At 47.6% G+C, this 20,038-nt stretch overlaps 1 protein-coding gene across 1 annotated transcript in view; it reads left to right on the top strand.

Annotated features, from left to right (window-relative positions):
* Nucleotides 1–20,038, top strand: part of FLRT2 (fibronectin leucine rich transmembrane protein 2) — a 165,322-nt gene that overhangs the window by 69,480 nt on the left and 75,804 nt on the right. The gene's annotated exons all lie outside the window — the stretch shown is intronic.

Here is a 20,038-nt window from a genome sequence, read left to right as displayed (position 1 = left end):
GTAGGCAGATTCCCAGCCACCCATTACCTCTTCATGTTCACCACAGTGGAATAAATATCCTACTGTCTCAGAGTGAATTTGGCGATGGCTTATTACTTGGTAAGAGAATTACTGACTCAATGCACACAGTGGCCATAACTGCTTGTGTTAGGTGACCTAATGGTTTATCCTCCTCATGATCTTTAAGGAGACAGTGCATATGCCTTGCCTCCTTAGATACTGACACCATACTTGACTCCAAGAACCAGAAGTGAAAGGCAGTACAACATCTCACATAAGACAACATGGTCCATTATCGAACAGACCTTTGCCATACTGAAGTACAGGTTCTGCTGCCTCCCCAAAACTGGCAGAGCACTACTTTACAGATCTGAGACCACCTAATTTGGATGGGCAGTGTAAGAGGTCAGTCTTCACTGCCTCTCAACACCAGCATAATCCTGGCGATAAGGGGCAGGGAAAACTACTAAATTCTCGCCCCACAACAAGAGAGGCTTGGCGGTCACGTCCAAATTTGGTGGGTGGAATATTCTTGACCTGGTGGATGTCAAGTCCTCCTCCAGGCCAACAGAGATGAATGCGTCCACCAACAATTAAATCGGGCCCTTGGCCTAGTCATGCATTGTGGGTGGGTCAAGTGCAAGCTATTCATGAACTAGCCATTGTATGCATGCTTGGTATGGATCATAAATACTAACAGGGATTGATCAATGAGAGGAAGTAGAGTAAATGGTGCCACAGTAGGTAACTTTGAACAACTACAGCTTGGAATTGGTTGGAATTGGTATGCCTGGCAACGGCTCCAATTTGAATCCTTCCATAATGCTTGGTAAGACAATGCATGTCCCATGCTATGCCCAGGTTCTCCACATTATAGTGACAGAGTTTGTCAGCCACTGCATGTCTCTCAAGAAATCTCTAACATGGTCCCTGAAATGCTTTTCCCATATTACAGGGACACTATGATTAACCACATGAAAAAACGAAAATGTCAAATACAATTAACCTATTTTCGACATTACACATGCTTAGCCACCTGTATCCATAGTGCTGTGCACTATTAAAGTAGTTGAACCTGGGCTATGGAGAAGACCTTCATACTCCATACTTCCTAATGTAAGCTGTTGAGCGATACGTGCAATGCTCTTTCCAGCTGAGTAGAAATAGTGCTGCGTTAGACAAAATGCTGTGCCACTTAGGCCCCAGGTATGAGGCGGGTGGATATATGTGCAGGGATACCATGTCACCGGCAATAACAATTCCTGGTCAATATGCTTGCGCATAAATCCACAATTACGATTATTTCCCCCCAGAATGGTGAATAACATGTGGGCTCAGCATTAGCAGGTTCAAATAAAGATGTGGTATCCCTGTTTTCAGGAAAAATCCGCTTTGATTTACCATATGGGTGTAAATTGGATTGGGTGTAAGGCAGTGAGGGTTGAAAGAAAAGCAGAGGCAGTATGCTGGCAGAAGGGATCATTCTGTACTCCTCCGTGCCATGGGAGTGTGTCGGGTGGGTGATAGGTGTTGTCATGGCTCCATTTACAACCCAAACCTAAAAATGGCTTTTCCTAATTTGCGATTTTCTAACTTGCAATTTCCTGTTTGCAATTGCGAATCTGTAGCAATTGCTATTAGAGTTATACACTGTTTCATACATATAATTTTGTGATTCCCTAAAACCGATTTCTACAGATTCGCTATTTGTAAACCGTAAAGCCAAACTTTCATACATATAGCCCGAAGTACCACGTGGTAGTAGAAACATTTGTTGTGGAAATTCTCAGATGAAAATGAGTAAACAATTCCTCCTTTCTAGTTGCACTCATGACCTTCTCTGTCACTCATGCTAAACAAGTGTTGTCTCTTATAATTCCATTCACGACTGCTGGAAAAGTGCTGGTGTTCCTAAGTGAAGTCATGGGCATAGCACAGGCCCCTGCAGGTCCTGTGATACCGAGTGGCCCACCCAATCCTCCAGAGGGCCTCAATCATCCCAAGTCCAGCCAGAGAATATCTTTGGAATACGAGAGACTTGGCCCCTCATCACATCCTGCAGGGGGGGCCCATCTTTGAGTGAAATCAGTCCTTAATTTGTAAAAAAAATAAGTGCCGAAGTCCACATTTTCCTCAAACGGTTACAGCACCACTGCGGATTGTGTGGTTGCCAACAGGGCCAGACTGGGAACCAAAACCGGCCCTGGCCAAGTGCTTGGCCGGCTGCCCCTCCCCCCCAGGTTTGGGGGTGCCGCCGAACTCTTTGCCAGGGTCGATTTTCGGCCGATTTTGTTACAGGGCCGATTTTGCAGCTATGCTGCAAAAACGGCCCTGTAACAAAAACGGCCCCCAGGGGCCCAAAACCGGCCCCCACCCATGCGGCGCACCAGGGGATTGCCCGGTGCCCGCTACGGCCAGTCCGGCCCTGGTTGCCAAATACCAATGCTGTTTCATCCTGATTTCACCCTGTATCCCTTTCATCCACAAACGTACTCTCCCTGCCCCTTTATCTCACTCTTTCAGGTTCTTGTTCAAACCTGCAACATAATTTTCCATTGTTTTTCCATATTTCTCTCCCTCCTTTATTACCCTCTGCTGCTTTTCTCGCTCTTGTTTTGGGTTAATGTCTGAGAATTTAAAATTAGTCCTGGTCCCCCAAAAAAGGATGCCGGATCAATTAAGCACTGGGTGAAGTAATATTTCATGCGGAAACTGACTTTTGGTCACTCTCTGTAGCAGCACTCAACCTCATCTTAGAACCATCCCTGAAAACAGTATGGTCATATGTCTGCCCAAATACTTAAAAGGTGGATTGCTTTTCATGCACCATTAAATAAAATATATCAATACATTGTACTGTGAGTTTTCTCAGCTGGGTTAAGACTACTGGCAATGAAACGGGAGTCTGACAGCATGACATCTGTCTTTACATGAAAAACAAAGATGCCCATCTCATCCTTAATGTACACCTTTGCTTTCATATGAGTTAAATAAGAAGTTTTAGAATAAATCATAAATATTCTTTTCTTTCAAGGAATTTTCATATTTTTAGTCACTGTTTAGTAAATACAAACATCATCGTTAGCAAAAGAATAGCAAGTTTAGGTTCCATTTAAATGTGTCTTGAATAACAGCTGTCATATGGCCTATTGCTAACATTATTAATAGGGTGGGCATTGGATCCGCCTCTTTCAGCAATTGTCTTTCTCTGACCAGCCTCTTTCAACCAGATACTGGAGACTTTGTCAACGATGTCTTGGTCAGCTCAGTGGAATATGCATCACTTACTTAATGCTATTCGCTGTTTAGTTGTACCTTTTCTTGTCAAGATTTATACATCATGTATAGAAGTGGTATTCAACCAATCCCCAGTCGCTCAAATTATTGCTATATACTGTGCTTAAGCCACAAGCCCTAGTGGAGTCTTGGATAACTATCAGGCGAGGTTGTGGGACTGTGAGCATTAAAAGTATCATATCCTATATGTACACTCGACAATTTTGCTTCTTGAACACATTACACAACATCAAGCTACCTAGATGTTTTATGGTAATTCTGGTCACCAAGACCATCACAAGGAGGGAGCACATAGGGTTGTTTGTCTTAGGATCTGCGTTGACACTGCTAAATTAATCTATATCTCAAAACCAGACTCAGCCTGTTTTAAAATCTCCATGGTGAGGCAGGTAATGGCAGATGCCACTAGATGTCACAATATACCATTGCCCTGAAATATGTCCAACTATATTGTTTTAATTTGTTCCCTTGGTCTGTATGCACCAGCAAGGACCCTATATATTGTCAGCTTTTGACAGTCCAAGCAGGATCATGATGTGTTTCACAGTCAGCGTGCTCTCTATCTGCATTCATGTCAGATTTTCATGGTGAGTCACTTTTTCGAAGGACTATGAAAAAGCGTGAAATTGCAATTGCTAGTAAATGCAGGTAATCATGCAACATGTAAATGTTTGGTTCATCCCTACTCCTTCAGGGCCAGAAGCCTTGTCTCTCTTCTCCCTGCCAGAGTTTTGACACCTAACTTCCCTCTTTCTCTTCCCCGCTCCAGTGCTTTGAGGCGTCTGTGTCTCAGCGCTTCAGTAAACTAGTGCTTTCAGACCTCAGTCAGCACGGTACTAGACCGGTGAGATCTCGCTTCAGTAGAAGTGCCTCAGCTCAGCTGGTAGTCTTACAGCATAGACATGTCTCACAATGTCACCTCCCGTCTCAGAAACAGAACTCTAATGTCTCCCTGAAAGCATGGATTGACGACTATCTCCTATCTGCTGGACATTTCCAATATAATCACTCGGAATATGACTGATAATGCTCACATATGAATGAATACCCCAATGAATATCAGCATAAAGAATAAAAGTGAAGATGGCAACTTATCGGCACATTCCTTATTTGTTTTTTGTAGGTTCTCTTGAATAACTTTAATATTTATGATGTTTTCATATTCATAAGTGGGAAAAATACCATTACATGATACGCAATCACTCTGCAACCGAGCTTTCCTGAGAAACTCCCTTGTAGGAGTGGAGTAGAAGAATGAATGTCTGAGGATTTTCTTTCTTAAAGATCCATATTATGGGAGGTGAGAGGGATGAGGAACTTTATTATCTGTTTGCAATGCCGCCCAGACTGAAACATGTGGGCACGATATTAAATATATAATGTGACCAATGAACGTCATTACAACCCAGTAGCTGCTGAAACATTAGACTATCTGGAAATCAGTTCCATATACAATTTATAGCTACCACAGTCACGGAGATATACAATTTGCTGCCCTTGGCGGTCTCTCTGCGTTTGCCGCCCAGCGACGGTCGCAGGTAAGAGCAGGGGGAGGGGGTGCCAGCGAACCCTGCGTTTGCCGCCCCGTGACAGCCGCAGGTAAGACCGGGGGGTTGCCCGCCGCCCCCAAGACTCGTGCCGCCCAACAGCGGACCACAACCCCCTCCACTCCCCCTTGCTCCAGGAGCTGCCAAACAAAATGATCGATCAGCAGTGGAATGCTTCGAGTATAATTCTATATATTGAGGTCATGTCTGCAGACAGAATTTCTACACAAAAGCCATGCAAAGGTCAGATGAATAGATTTAATGAACTTCTGTTGAGCAACTCCATGTAGATAACCTATACAATATGTTGAAATCTCTAGGTGAAACACACATTTGAAGATCAAAAGGAAACATGGAGCTCACACGTAAAGATGCAATTCATAGATGGTAGGCTTATCGGCAGACCAAATCTCGGATGTGACTGAGGTATGTAGGCCATGTGAACATACCAAATATTTGCATAAGAGCTGTGGCTAATCAAGAATCTATGGACGAGGCACACAATCCATAGAAGAGTGAAGGTTCTACTGTTAAACTCTAGGAGAATAAGTATGCTCTCTATGAATACTAATACTATGGACTTGAGACATACACGAAGAGTTAATCATGCATGGAAGTCATGTATAACAGTCACGTTAGGTAAGATGACTTGCCTAGGGCACAACATAGCAAATAATGGCTTGAGAATGAACAGTAAATGTAGCTTAAATACATGACTAGGATTTAAAATCTACAACAACTAGTCCAATGATGGAAGTTATGCGATCAAACGATATTTATTTAGATAAAGTATGTCTTGAGACTAAGAGCACAACTTAGAGTTTGGAGGATGGTACTCCGTGGCAAATGGGAAGGATATTCTGTCCACCTTAATACAAGCGCCTTAACATATCCTTGCATCTATGCACTTGTTATAGGGCAAACGGGATATCCATCACATTTGTGACAGAGTGCTCATCTGCTACGCTCTAAATCAGACCCTAAATTTAAGACTAGACAATATGGCTTTTTAGAACATTGGAATGTTGGAAGCTCCATTGAAAACAATGGAGTGCTCCAGGCATATAATGGCTGGTATAAGCCCGGAGCTCCAACATTCCAATGTTCTGTGAACAAAGGCTTCATGGAGCCTGAGGGGATTTCAATCCCCTCCTGCTCCCTGAAGGCTTTGTTTAATTTCTTAGAACATTCTGCCCTCTAGTGGTAGAATGTTCTAATAGCCTTATAGCCCTTCCTAGCAGGGCTATACCGCTATTAAAGTCCCGCTGCTTTTGTTAAAGTCCCTCGCCTTAAGCTCGGGCCTTTAACGCTGCAGCGGGCCTTTAATAGCCAGTATAGCCCGCTACGGCGGGCTATAAGGCTATAATACAACCTCTAAGAGGTGAATACTGCTGGAAAAACACACTAAGTTTGGAAGATTTGATTGGACACAATACAATAATGTAGTTATGTTAATTTCCACTTTCATAGCATACTTGTACCATGGTGTACGCGTGCATCACTCTTTCCTTGTCTGATTGGTGGCGAGCTGAAGTGTGCCTTTTCTTGCCCAAGTGGCTGTGCACCAGAGCCAACATGCCTTGGCTGATTCTTTGAAGCTTGGGCCAGCCATACTGACTGGAAGAGTATGTGGTTGGAAGGCAGATTGAAATAGAAGGTATAGGATGTCATGAGTGAGGCTCACGGCGCTGCCCAGAATAATTTGAAATGAGAACTGGTGGTGGAACAATCTTTAGTTTAACAAAACAAGGGAACCCAAGGCTCATTTGGGACCAAAAGATATATGTAATTAAATGAACACTGGTCCCTAAACAATAAATGCAAACAAAATGCTATTGGAAAAGAAATTATTCCCAGATATTGTTCCAATGACTATAAGGAATTTTTTTTTATTTTCTGAGAAAAAGCCACAATAAAGAATATACCCCCACCGTCGTAATACCAAAATAAGTGTTAAAACGAGACACAACTAAAAACCTCTGGAAAGGAGCACAGTATTGTGTTCACATTGACTGCTTGGGGACCAGTGGAACAATCTTTAGAGCAGGAGCTCTCATCAGTTCCTTCACCTCCCTACAGGTATAGGGTATATAAGACAGGCTGTCCTAAGAACAACTTTTTAAGTGGCTCCTTCTATGTTCATTCTCTAAATAAAATCTTTAAAGTTTTATAGAGGTGCTGCAGCACCTCCCACACCCCTCGGTCCAGCACCACGGGGAATGAGTGCATTTTCTGGAGGCAATATTTACATGTGTAGGGCATGTCTGTAATCTAGAGATAGGGATCATACGTTCATGTCTCATCATTTGTTTTAAAAAGCATTGATGCCGTTGCCCCGAAACGTCTTGTCTATGTACAAAATCTATGGATGCGTGCCATATCTACTTGTCAAATCCATATTCGCATGTTCGCATGGCAAAAATGGAAATCCTCTTTGTATCCAGACCAGCTATATAGAAGAACAGAATTCAAGCTCTCCTTATTTAAAACCTTTCTTCTGAGCTTGGTAAAGTTTCAAACTTGTTAAGAGAAGTTAGACACATGTTTCCAGTTTCCTAGTTTCTCAACTTCATTCAACTTCACTTGCATGCTAGGCTTTCCATAAAACATTTTTGAGTAACCATTTCGCACAAAACCTATATATTCTCCCACTAAATACAAATTGTTTTGCGAGCTTTCCGTTTTTCGAACATGTCCTTAAAAGACATTTAATAATGACTCCTATTTTTTTTTTTTTTTTTAAATAATTGATTTTTTTTTAAAAAACACGTTTTGACTGTAGGCCCACAGACCTTTCCAACTTTGGTTTTATAAAGTTAGTGAATTAGAATGCTTTGATCTAGATAATACACTTACTGCACCAGTACGATTTTTAGAAAAGGGAAATACATTTATATGCACTAACATTATTTTAGGGTTTGGCATGCTTTATATTATTCCAGTCTGACAAACGTTACTTAATTTACATGAAACTCCCATTCTGCCTCCGGGGACTGCGGCATTAGATGAGGACTAGATAGCACGTTTTCCCTTGAAACGGTGCAACTGTTCTCAGTCCTGTTCCGCGTGCGGGGGGGTTGACTCAAGATCGCTGATTGTGCTGCTGGATTTCAGACATGTGTTGGCACTTTGCTGCTGTTTGCTCAGTGCAGACTGTCAGTTGCTTGCCCTTGACCATTCATCTGATAGCACTCGGCTTTAGGCGGCAATATGGCTAATCAGATCCCAATGGGAGCTTGGGGGGCAGCCGAGCACAGCGAGGTCTGCCCCCCGGGCAGGTTGGGAGGGGGAGGGGGGGGAGTGGCCGTAGCGGCCATTTGGTAGGTTTTGGGCTACATTTGGGGGATAGCCCAAATGTAGCCCAATTGCGGCTAAAGTAGCCCAAGGGCTTTATAGGCCAGTTATGCCCCTCCCCAGCCACCATTTTAGGTTTGGTGACCTGGTGGCTGGGAGCGCGGGTAGTAGTCGAAAGATTTTCGGGTTTTCTGAGGTGAGATCGGCGCTTCTAGGGACTCGGGAGCCCTCCTCAAGGGCGGTCGATTTACCGAGAAGCAACATGAGTTTTAGGGAAGGGGGGACGTGGTTTAATTTTATCGTTCTGTGACACATATTGCGACGTGGGTGAGGCGAAAACGACACGAGGAATATCGAAGTATGGCCGATGAGGCCGGCGCTGAATCTAGTAACCTTGACAACGGCAACTGCGATTATGCGATAGTAGCTTTACCTCAAGCTGGTCGCGTGCATCGGAGCGGGGCCTGGGAGGTGACAGGTTCGCCCCCGGGAGAGCGAGAGGCGGGAGTCGGCGACGGCTGGGAGTCGGCGACGGCTGGGCGTCGTCGGGGCGGGGGGGCGAGATCGGGGGGGGCCACCTCGCGACGTGCTCCATTTTGGGACGGCCGCCCTAGAGGCAGGGGAGCGGCGGCGGAGCGGGGGGGAGGCGGGAGCGCGAGGGATGTAGTGGTGAGGGAATAATCGGAGTGTTATTCTGTGCAGACAGGGGAACTGTATCCGGATTTTCACCTGAAATTCTAGAATTGCTCGGTTATTCCGCATTTTGTGGGGTTTAACTGCCCTGAATTGATTTAGTTCTAGAGATAGGAGCTAGAATCTTTAATTCCAGCCGCCCGGTATTTCCGTCCGGAAAGCCACATCAGGGCATCATTAAAAGTGGCCGAATATGGGAGGGGATTGCACCCAATTAAAGCTGACACCGAGAGGTTTGTAATTAATCGATTAACTCGCTTAACAGGGGCACGGGGCCCAGAGTGGAGAGGAGTCAAGAGCGAATGGGGGAGGCGCAAGGGTGAGGGTGGGGGGGGGGGGCTAGCGCGGAGAGTTTGACCGGGAGCCGGCGGGCACGGGGTTTCCCGCCAATGTCAGGTGGGGGGTTAGGCGAACGGCGGGGATGAGGGGAGTGTGGCAAGGGGGGACTCCCCCGGTGCGGTTGGTTTCGGACGAGGGCGAAGGAGGGGCGGACGGCCGGGGGACGATGGGGGGGGGCGGGGGCGCGCGGACAGGGGGTGGGGGGGTTGGGTAGGTGGGACCGGAGCGAAGGGGGCGACGGGGACGGAGACGGGGGGGTTCGAGCGCGGTGGGTAGGGCGTGGTTAGCAACGACGTTGGGGGACGGGTAAGCGAGGATGGGAGGGGAGTCGGGGCGGGGGTAGGCCCAGCACACCAGACCATTCCATTTCTTTTTAGGCGGTGGACCGACAGGTTGACCATCGCGGGGTGCCTGACTTGGTAGGGCTGGGAGCGGCTCGACGGCACCAAGGAGAAGGGAGGGTGGAGCCTTGGGCGGCGTATCCTGTACCGGCGAGGGATCCCGGCGCGGCTGGCATAAGTAGGCCCGGTACGGGCTCGCCAGCCCCAACACCCACGGGGGTCACAGCGCCCCGGGGGGCATCGACTGAGGAGCACTGCAGCGGAGAATGTTTGTTTACCACTCAAGCGGATGGTGCCACCAGCGGGGAGCGCTGGGGGTGCGGGACAGGAGGAATTGGATTATGAGGAAGAGAGCATGGAAGAAGGGGAGTTGCGTGAGGTGGACAAGGGGGACGGGGGCCGAGTAATGTTGTGGCTAGTTTCTTGCAGGTGTCACGACGCCAGGCGCGGCCCACGGGTCGGACATCGAGGTGGGAAAACTGCTCGGCCCCCAGGACAGGACGCCGGGAGGAGCGGCAGACAGAGACACTGGCGCCAGGTAATAAACATTTGCTCGGGCGCCCAGTGTTGGTTCACAGAGGGGTGGGGGGGGCTGTTGAGAAGGGGGGGGTCGGGGGGAGGTGGCGCAAGGGAGCGTAAGTAGTGGATGGGGCAGTGGGCGCGGAAGGCACAGGAAAGGGGGACGAAGGTAAGACCACTGAGAGTGTGACGGACAAGAACGGGGACAAGAAAGAGGCAGCTGACGCAAAGACGGGGGAGGAGGAGGCTAATTTGGCTAAATTGGAAAGTATGGAATTGAAGATCAAACGGTTACCGTATATGGGGGTAACAAAGCCCTTGGGGGCGCATTTGATGTTGGCAACAAAAGAGAGGATTTGGAAAAGGGAATATGTGGAAAGGCTCAAACTCCTGCGCAGGAAGGTCAGGGCACAGGAGGGCTCCAAGGAGGAGGAATTCGAGTTGGCAAAGAGGCACAAGGTACCTTTGACGTTAGAGAACTGGACAGCGGCTTTTCTCATTTACGCCAGTGGGTACTGTGAGAAGTTTCCGGAGAGGTCAGTGGCCATGTGTAAATACACGGACGTCATTCGGGAAGCGCAAATTACAGGGGGGGGGATATGCCTGGCATGGGATACGGAAGCGAAGTGGGGAGAGCTGGACACGGGTTTGTGGCAGCATACGATGGGGCTCGCGTGGTCGGGGAAGACTATTTTTGGCCAGCGGGCTACCGCTCGTTTATCAGCCCTTTCGAGGGGGGCCCACCGGAGGGGGGGTGGGTGGAGCAGGCAGGGGAACGACGGGAGAGACGGGTGCGTGCTGGGACTATAACAGAGGACTATGCACGCGGGAATATTGCCGTTTTCGGCACGAAGGCTCGGGCTGCGGCAAGCGACATGCGTTGGTCGAGTGTTGGGGGGCTCGGGGTCAGTCACACGGTGGTCAGCAGGGGGAGCCCGGAGCCTTTAAGGCTGGGTGGCCAGCAGCAGGCACAGCAGGCGGGAGGGGGGCTAAGGGGCCTGGGCCACAGGGCTCTTACTCCGGTTAAGGGGCAGAAGTGGGTGCGGGTATCCGGACAGGGCAGTGGCGGAGCGACTACGGTTGGGGTTTTTGGACGGGTTCAGGTAGGGGTGTGAGGGTACAAGGGTGCGGAGATGAGCAGTCACTTTGCAATCGGCGCGGGAGCGCCCACAGGTGGTACAAGCGAAACTGGAGGAGGAGTGGCCGTTGCATAATTTGATTGGGTCACCCATGGGAGTGGTGCCAAAAAAAAAAAAAAAAAAAAAAAAAAAAAAAAAAAAAAAAGAGCAGGGGCAGTGTTGGCGGATATAGCAATGGTCCTGGCCCAAAGGTGGGTCGGTCAAGGACTTTATTGAGGAAAGTGCGGCCACTGTGTCTTACTCCTCTGTTGACGTGGCTATGTCACTGGTGGTGACCGCGGGCGCAACAGTGCAGATGGTAAAGTGCGACATAAAGTCAGCTTTCCGGCTGCTGCCAGTTCATCCAGATGACTTGGATCTGTTGGGCATACAATTCGGCGGTCACTGGTATGTGGACAAAGCATCGCCGATGGGCTGCGACATGTCTTGCGCACTTTTTGAAGGATTCAGCACGTTCCGACAAGGGTTGTTTACGGAACGGACGGGTCACCAAGGCGCGAGGCATGACTTGGATGACTTCCTTTTGTCGGCACCTCAGACTCCGCGGACTGCCAGAAGGCGCTGGACAGTTTCCATGAGATCATGAGGGAGATGGGGTGCAATGGGCACCGGAGAAACCACAAAGGCCCAGTATGGTACTGGCTTTTCTAGGCATGGAGCTGGGCTCCGTTTTGGCGGAGGCACGCCTTCCGGTGGATAAAAAGCGGAACATGTGACAGCTGCGCAAGCGCGTTGACGTGACAGAAGGTGACGGTTAGGGACATACACGGGTGGCTGGGACATCTCAATTTTGCGGTAGGGTGGCAGAGTAGGGCGGACGTTCTGGGGGCGACGGGGGAGAGCTTTGGAGGGGCAGAGGCCCCCACACCATCCTTTTCGGCTGTCAGCCGGGGTGAGGGTAGCCTTGAGAATGTGGCAGTTTTTACGGCACCAGTTTCATGGGGTGCCTTTTGATGAGGGACGCGGACTGGTAGGGTGTGCAGGTTTGCTCAGATGCATAAGGGAGCAGGGGATGGGGCTGTACTGTCAGGGAAGGTGGTGAGCAGTACCTTGGCCCGTAGACTAGTTGGAGGGAGGCAGGAGCATGGCCTTCTTGGATTTCTGTCCCTGAGGGGTGACTGTCACGCTGTGGGGGGCTTTGTTAGCTCACAAGAAGGCACGTTCAGGAGTGACAACATGGCAGTGGGGCAGGTGGTCAACAGGCAGTCGGCAAGGGACGGGCAGGTGCTCATGTTGTCGAAGGTTTTGGGCTGGGGCGTTGAGTCAGGATAGGACGTTCCGCGCGGTGCATGTGCCAGGTGTGGACGATGACATTGCGGATGCCTTGCCTAGTTCAAAGGAGGGAGATGCCGTGGGCTCGCCTAGGACGCGGACGGGACTCCGACTAGATGGAGGAAGCAAAGATGGGAAGTAGGCAACACAGGATGCTACAATGGGTTTTAGGCGCATTAGCACGGTCTACGAGGGGGCATACCGGGCGGCGCGGGAGGAGCTTGTCCTTTCAGAGGCGAAGCGGGTTTCCGGGGTGGCAACAAAAGAGGCGGTTTGCAGTTCATATTGGGCTTGGCGGAAAGGGGTCTGGCCGAGGTGACGATTGTGGGCAAGTTGGCGGGGGTCGCTTTCGTCGGGAACTAGTTGTGGGGAGATCTCGTTCGGGGCGGAGGTGTTTTGGAGTTGGCTCAGGAAGGGGGCAACCGGACCACAAAGCTGGGGGTACGGGGTAGCGGGGATGAGGGTGCGTTCGCCGCCGGTTTGCCCTTTGCGGTGGGTTTTTGCGTTGGAAATCTTGTTCGGGGGGGACTTGGTCTGTTCACATAAGCAGGGGCGGGGCGTTAAGGCTTCGTACTGTGGGCGGTGCGGCATAAAGCGATGAGGAGACGGGGTATCTAGGAGAAGGGTTTTGGCACGCATTCCTTCCACATGGGGGCGGCATCAGGGGCACAGGCGAGGGGTTGGGAGAGTAGGGACATCAGGAAGTTGGGCAGGTGGCCATCGAATTGTTATCAGCGGGATGGGCGCAGCAAAAAAAAAAAAAAAAAAAAAAAAAAAAAAAAAAAAAATGTTTAGTTGGTGTTTTCCTGGTTTTCATTCTTGTTTTCTTTTCAGGTTCGGTTATGGGACCCCTCGCCAGGGAGATGTCCATCGGGATCGTGGGGTATTCTTTTGTGAGACGGGCGCGGGTCCAGGCCCGGGAGAGTTATTTTGGGGGACAGCTGGGGGCTCAAGAAAGATTTATTATCTGTGGCATGGAGGGGTAAGGGCGTTTTGAACGGGACGGAATTGGTCCCAGTGGGGAACGTATTTTACGGGCGGGAAGGTGCCCGGTTGAGTTGGTATTACAGCTGGGGGAGACTGACAGGGAAGGGAGACAGGTTTGGCACTGAGGCGGGTTATGGAAAAGGACCTGGTGTGGATCAGGGGGAGATGGGTGGTGTTTTCCGTTGTCGGGCCGGGATTTGTCCCCGGAAGGTGTTGCAAGGGGCGGCAAACCCTGGGGCAGTGGGTAAAGTGAGGAGGAAGTTAACCACTGAGAGGGTGCGGTTTTGTAGTCATGTGAGGATAGGACGATTGGCTCATAGGGACATCTGTTGCGATGCGCATGTGCTGTTCAGGGATGGTGGGGTACACTCGTCGCGTAAGGGGATTGCCCCTGTACCGTTTGGAGTTTTCGGGAGGTTTTAGCACGGTTGTTAGGGGTCTACATACGTTACGTTTCACATGCGGTTCGGTGGGGATTGGGGGGGGCAGAAAAAGGGGAGGAAGAGGCGTATCCGCCTACACTCCCCCCCCTTGTTTCTGGGTGGCGGGGTGGTTGACAGTTGGCCGGGATTGGCTAGAGTTTGTTGTTATAAGTTTGGTAGTTTGGGTCCAGGAACAGGGAAGGGTAACCAGTTTGGATAAGTTTAGATTAGAGGTTGGATAGTTACAGTTGCACAGAAGGCAGGTAGGGGTTACGGTCAGGGGAGTTTGGGAGTGGGAAAGGCTACATGGTGTAGGATTGAGTTAATTGTTGGTTATGGAATGTTATGTTGTATTTTGGGGGATGTGGGAACTGATGTTGGGATCGTAGGGGTGGGGGAAGGAACAAGAGGTCAGGAGATTATTGTATAGCGAGGTTTTAGTTTTGTAAGGCAGTGGCCAAGGAGTTAAAATTGTGATATGCACCTGTTTCAATAAAGCGGCCTTTTTCACACACAATAAAGTGGTCTGGTGTCGGCTTGCCCCCCCTCCCCCTTATCTCCCAATGGGAGCTTGGGGGGCAGCCGAGCACAGCGAGGTCTGCCCCCCGGGCAGGTTGGGAGGGGGAGGGGGGGGAGTGGCCGTAGCGGCCATTTGGTAGGTTTTGGGCTACATTTGGGGGATAGCCCAAATGTAGCCCAATTGCGGCTAAAGTAGCCCAAGGGCTTTATAGGCCAGTTATGCCCCTCCCCAGCCACCATTTTAGGTTTGGTGACCTGGTGGCTGGGAGCGCGGGTAGTAGTCGAAAGATTTTCCCCACCCGCCCACCCTAATTTTTGGGGGTTGATGGGGCGTTAGCTGTCAGGGGTGATGGATTGCGTTTTGGGAAGTCTGGTGGGCAGCATTTGTTGGAACAGGTACATAGGGACAGTTTGATGTATTGTCGCTTGGAACAGGTGCAGGCGGGGTGGTTGACAGTTGGCCGGGATTGGCTAGAGTTTGTTGTTATAAGTTTGGTAGTTTGGGTCCAGGAACAGGGAAGGGTAACCAGTTTGGATAAGTTTAGATTAGAGGTTGGATAGTTACAGTTGCACAGAAGGCAGGTAGGGGTTACGGTCAGGGGAGTTTGGGAGTGGGAAAGGCTACATGGTGTAGGATTGAGTTAATTGTTGGTTATGGAATGTTATGTTGTATTTTGGGGGATGTGGGAACTGATGTTGGGATCGTAGGGGTGGGGGAAGGAACAAGAGGTCAGGAGATTATTGTATAGCGAGGTTTTAGTTTTGTAAGGCAGTGGCCAAGGAGTTAAAATTGTGATATGCACCTGTTTCAATAAAGCGGCCTTTTTCACACACAATAAAGTGGTCTGGTGTCGGCTTGCCCCCCCTCCCCCTTATCTCCCAATGCTGGATTACACGAGGCAGTGGAACAGGGTGCATGCGCCAGGGATGGGAACGGCATCTTCACCTCTTTAACATCCGTTGAGGGGTCACTCAGTTGAACTAATGGTAAAAAAAGTATTCCATATTAAAAATAAAAGTGACGTATAATTTTCCCCAGCTAGGACACACTGTTTCTGGGAGGCTAGTGGCCAGAGCTGGCGACTTTGGAACATGGGGGGGCCAGGATCAATGGGGGATCTCCTCTCATTAACCTGTGATTGTGGGCAAATGTCTTACTCGACCTGGACCTAAGGAGGAAAACAATTTGTAACATAGTTTGGTTCTGTTGTAAAACAGCTCTAATGGCCATGGGCCATATTTGTGCTAGACAAAACTACACAAAAACCATAAAAATGGAATTCTCAACCTCACAATCAAAAACAACTATACATTCATGCAAACCACGTACATTCTATGCCTCATTCTTCTCAACTCACCTGCATTCTTAGGTGCTGCAGCATAGATCAGGGTAAGAGCACCACCCCGGTCAATGATGCGCAAGGCTAAAGTAGTTCACACATCGGCCACACTGTAATAAAAGACTCGTCCAACCAAGAACTCCCCCTCAGTGTAGCATTCTGCATGTCTACACAAGCCCTCATGGCCTCATTACGGATATCAGGCACTGCATAAATGCAGTAACAAAACAATGCAATCCCCATTACTAAAGATAAGTAGGATAAATGGTACAAGCCGCCCTCTGCAGCATTATTTTAGTAATGAAGACCCTAGGCTAGAACGAATCTAGAGCACGGCACTACCCTGCAGCTGCCTAGAGTCCCTCACCACGGAGATAACTGATTGTCCCTACAAACAGTGCATTTAGCATCATTGTTAGGGCACCAGAAGCTAGACATTTGTCTCACTGCTAGGTGAGGTGGCAGTGGAAATCCTCACACTGCCCATTAACTCCTCATCTGTCTTGCTCTCACAGTCCTTACATATGAGTTTATCTCCTTTCATGCAGAACATAATCACCAAACGTTACTTTTCCTTCCCAATCCAATATGGCTCCATCCACTGGAGTACACATGCATCACATCCTGGGAAGAACTTCCTGTTTTCTTTTTTCTGCAGCTGATTACAATCATGACTACAGGCATATATGTTCTTCATTTGTGCTTTTTTATTAAGACCTGCTTTAGCCGTCTTTATTTTTTTCTTTTGGTGGTTACTTTCGTATGTGGGGCATACGTGATCACAGGGGGTATCTGTGGCTTGCTCGTCAGTCTCTAACAACCTTGAGGAGGCTTGTCTATTCCCAGGATGTGATGTATTTGTAGTCTGTTGGATGAGGGCCATATTAGATTGGGAAGGAAAAGTCAAGATTGGTGATTATGTTCTGCATGAAAGGAGTTAAACACATCCATAAGGACTGTGACGAGGAAGGCATGGACTCGGAGTAATCAAAATTACCCGTAAGTAACCGGGCATGCCTCACGCCCTCTAGAAATGAGAAAATGAGGGATACGTTTATTTGGTTTAATGGTGCATACAAGATGGGCTGAAGCTCACCACTTGATTTTTGACATACATTTCCTGAGGCAATAAGAAAAAAATCAAAGTATACTTGCTGTCATATGAATTTGCTCTGAAAAGTAGCCAAGCAATTTACGAGATGAGAGGGAAGGCAACCTCAACTCCTCTCTTTGAAGGCAGATATCAGTTTCACCCAGTGGCAAATTGATCATAATCACTTTAGACTGAGCATACATTGTGAGTTGGAGGCACAGGGATTTTAGGGTCAGTGATCCTTGTGACTTCACCTTAACCTTTTAATGTATAATCTAGCTTTTGTACAATTCACAGCTTGAGTGCTCCTTGTTAGTTTTATTATAAATAACTTTAATATATTTGCATTCTTATTTACTGGTATTTCACAATTTAATCAGCTTTTGCTAAACAAATAGCTGAAAAGCACTTTCCTTTTGATTGTCAAAATGTTTTAGCTATTCCTGGAAGAAAAGTTGCTAATTATTCAAAAGAAACAGTAATATAACCGACCTTCATAATTGTCAACTATTGGTAAAGAAAGATACACAAAATGCATGTGCACAGTGGATGGATTGCTCATTAGCAAGTTTTACGTCTGAGCATAGAGCGCTGTAGGAAAGTCCTAAATATTCAAAAGCGCTATTGGGGGTCATGGATACCAAAAGACTTTCGTTTGAAATTTAGGGGCATATCATCAAGGACATGCGATAATTATCGCTAAGTGCACTTAGCGCTAGGATAATTATAGCCGGGTAACGTGGAATTTTATCACTGAGATAGCGTGGTATTAGCAACGCTTATCTCAAAAGCGATAAAATTCCAAGCGCTAACTGCCAAATGTGAGATTATCGCTGGAAATCCAGCGATAATCTCACAAAGTTTGGCGATAGCTTGTTGATAGGGCAGGGAAGACTTAGCCATGATATCCACCTTACATTGGATATAATGGCTAAGTCAAACTAAAAGCAGGCGTAAGGAAAGTATCGATAACCAAGGTTAGAGCTACTTTTCTTATCGCTATGTTTGTTAGCGTGCCCATTGATAATTGGAGAAATGTCGGTTAGCGACATTTCTCCAGTTATTTTGGGAAGGAACGCCCACTTTGCATCTCATTAGAGAGGCAAAGCTGGGCGTTACGGGAAAGGGAGCTAATGCAAGGATTCACGCAATAGCGTGACCTTGCTGATGAGGCAGTAAAGTTATCGCCGCTTTTCACCCGAAAACGGACGCAAAAGCGGTGATAATTTTATATCGCCTCCTTGATGATATGCCCCTTAGTTAGTTGTGAAGAGAAATTGTAATCAAAGCTTAATCACTACACGCTAACACTTCAGTTTACCGCTAGCCTTTGAGTGGTGGGAAAAAGCGGTGTGGGAAGTTGCAAAGTTTTTTTTTTTTTTTTTAAGGCAATTTTCACAAAGTTCTTTGGAAAACACTAAAACTTTATGATCTGCAAAGTTTTCACTTTTTCTCACATTAACATGAAAACAAGCCTTTTGTGTTAAGTTATGTTCCAAAAGGTAAACTACCAGAGAAAATTCTCCATACATTCGCATTGTTCAATTCGAGTGAAACTTGTATAGCTGCTGTCCAAATTAAAAATGGTTCACCCCATAGGAGCAGTAAGTATTTGTCGTGCAGGCAATGAGTAATGCAGTCTTGGAATATGCTGACACTCTTTATTCGCGACTGTCTCGAAAATAAACATCTCTTGACCGACCACTAATGCTCAGAAAAATGTGTTCACACATTCTTTCCAGAAAGCTGCATTAAAGCTGTTAGTGAAAGAATGCATGCTTTTTAAGTTAGTTTTCCTGGCTTCCAAGTTTATCCATCGGGGTCACCAATGTCCCCGGTGAGCTCCATTACCACCACAACTTTGCACATGCTCAGAATTTAATTATCTTGAAAATGTTGCTGATCATTTCTTGGGAAGCATGGCTACCCATTCTTGGGAGACAAAAAATGCATTCTTTTGAAAAAGGATATTTCTTGTAGTTTGCACAGACAAGCTGAGCAACAAACCACAAGGGTGACTCACTCAACTGGGGTGATAGAACAGCGACCCTAGGCCAGATATCAGTATTCTGGAACAGCACCGGTCCAACAACGACCCACACAAAACGAGGAAAGGTGTATTCTTGCTCCGCTGACGCCTTTTGGATGTTGCTTTCCTCTGAAAATCTCTCTGATGTGTCATGCGCAGTTTATCACATCCCTGATGCACACTGGTAGACTTGCCACAACCCTTAACCAAACATGATGTCATGAATACAAATAGAGCAATTTCCATCTAACACGTCACAGAACTGTACATTTCCTCCTATGTAAGAGCCTGTATCACCGTCTTGTTGGGAAACCGGTTCACATGGGGTCAGATCAGGGTGGTCACGCGCCTCATCATTATGCAGCAGTGCGTTGAGGCACAAGCAGAACCTGTTGAGGACGCGCTTGTCCTGTTCTTCGGGAGTTGTTCTGTTTAAGTCCCTAGTGAATGAGAGGAGTGCACCAATCTATGCCGTTTTGTATCCTCCCGGGCCGGAATTGATGTTGCACCGCTCTGATGTTAGTTAGGACCATAAAACAGAAAAAGATGCTTTTCCATCAGGAGTTTCACTGTATTTGTGCTAGTGTTCTATTTGTAAAGGATTTAGTGGTGGGCCCCTTCTCAGATTCTTGTGCAGATGTATGTCCAAGTTGCTGAAAGCCAAGGCTGTCTTGCCTTGCTTCCACCTCCTTGACCCTTTATCACCCTCTTGCAGGTCCTTTTCAATCTCTCCTTTCTTCCTTTGTCACTGTTTTTCTGTCTTTCTCTTACTCCTTCTATCCCTATCTATTGTTTGGGTGAAAGAGTCTGATGATGAAAAATAGGTCTATAAAAAAGAGTGTCAGTGCCCACAAACTGCAACCACCGGCACAAATTAGGCACTAATTTTTAGCCTTCATTTAGCACAACATCCTGCTGTACTAACTTCTGTAAGCGTCAAATACATTTTCGTTGGTTTTGCTAGGAATATATGTGTGCTTCTTTTTATTTTTTCAGCACTAAATGCATTGAGGAGTGATTGATTTCCCAATACATTTGGAACTTTTCCCCTACTTCTGGCGGAGGGAAATTTGAGTCAACCGTGCCAGGATTAGAGGTTGTTGTGACCCTGAGGTTATGCTGTTTATGCAACGAGAGGCAGTTTTAGTGCCAATGGTTGATTATATTGGCCAGAGTTTAGTTTGTCTCAATTACTATTGGCAGAGCT

This window comes from Triturus cristatus, chromosome 9, assembly GCF_964204655.1.
Source record: "Triturus cristatus chromosome 9, aTriCri1.1, whole genome shotgun sequence".
NCBI classification, from domain to species: domain Eukaryota; kingdom Metazoa; phylum Chordata; class Amphibia; order Caudata; family Salamandridae; genus Triturus; species Triturus cristatus.
This window is presented reverse-complemented; position numbering and strand designations above follow the sequence as displayed.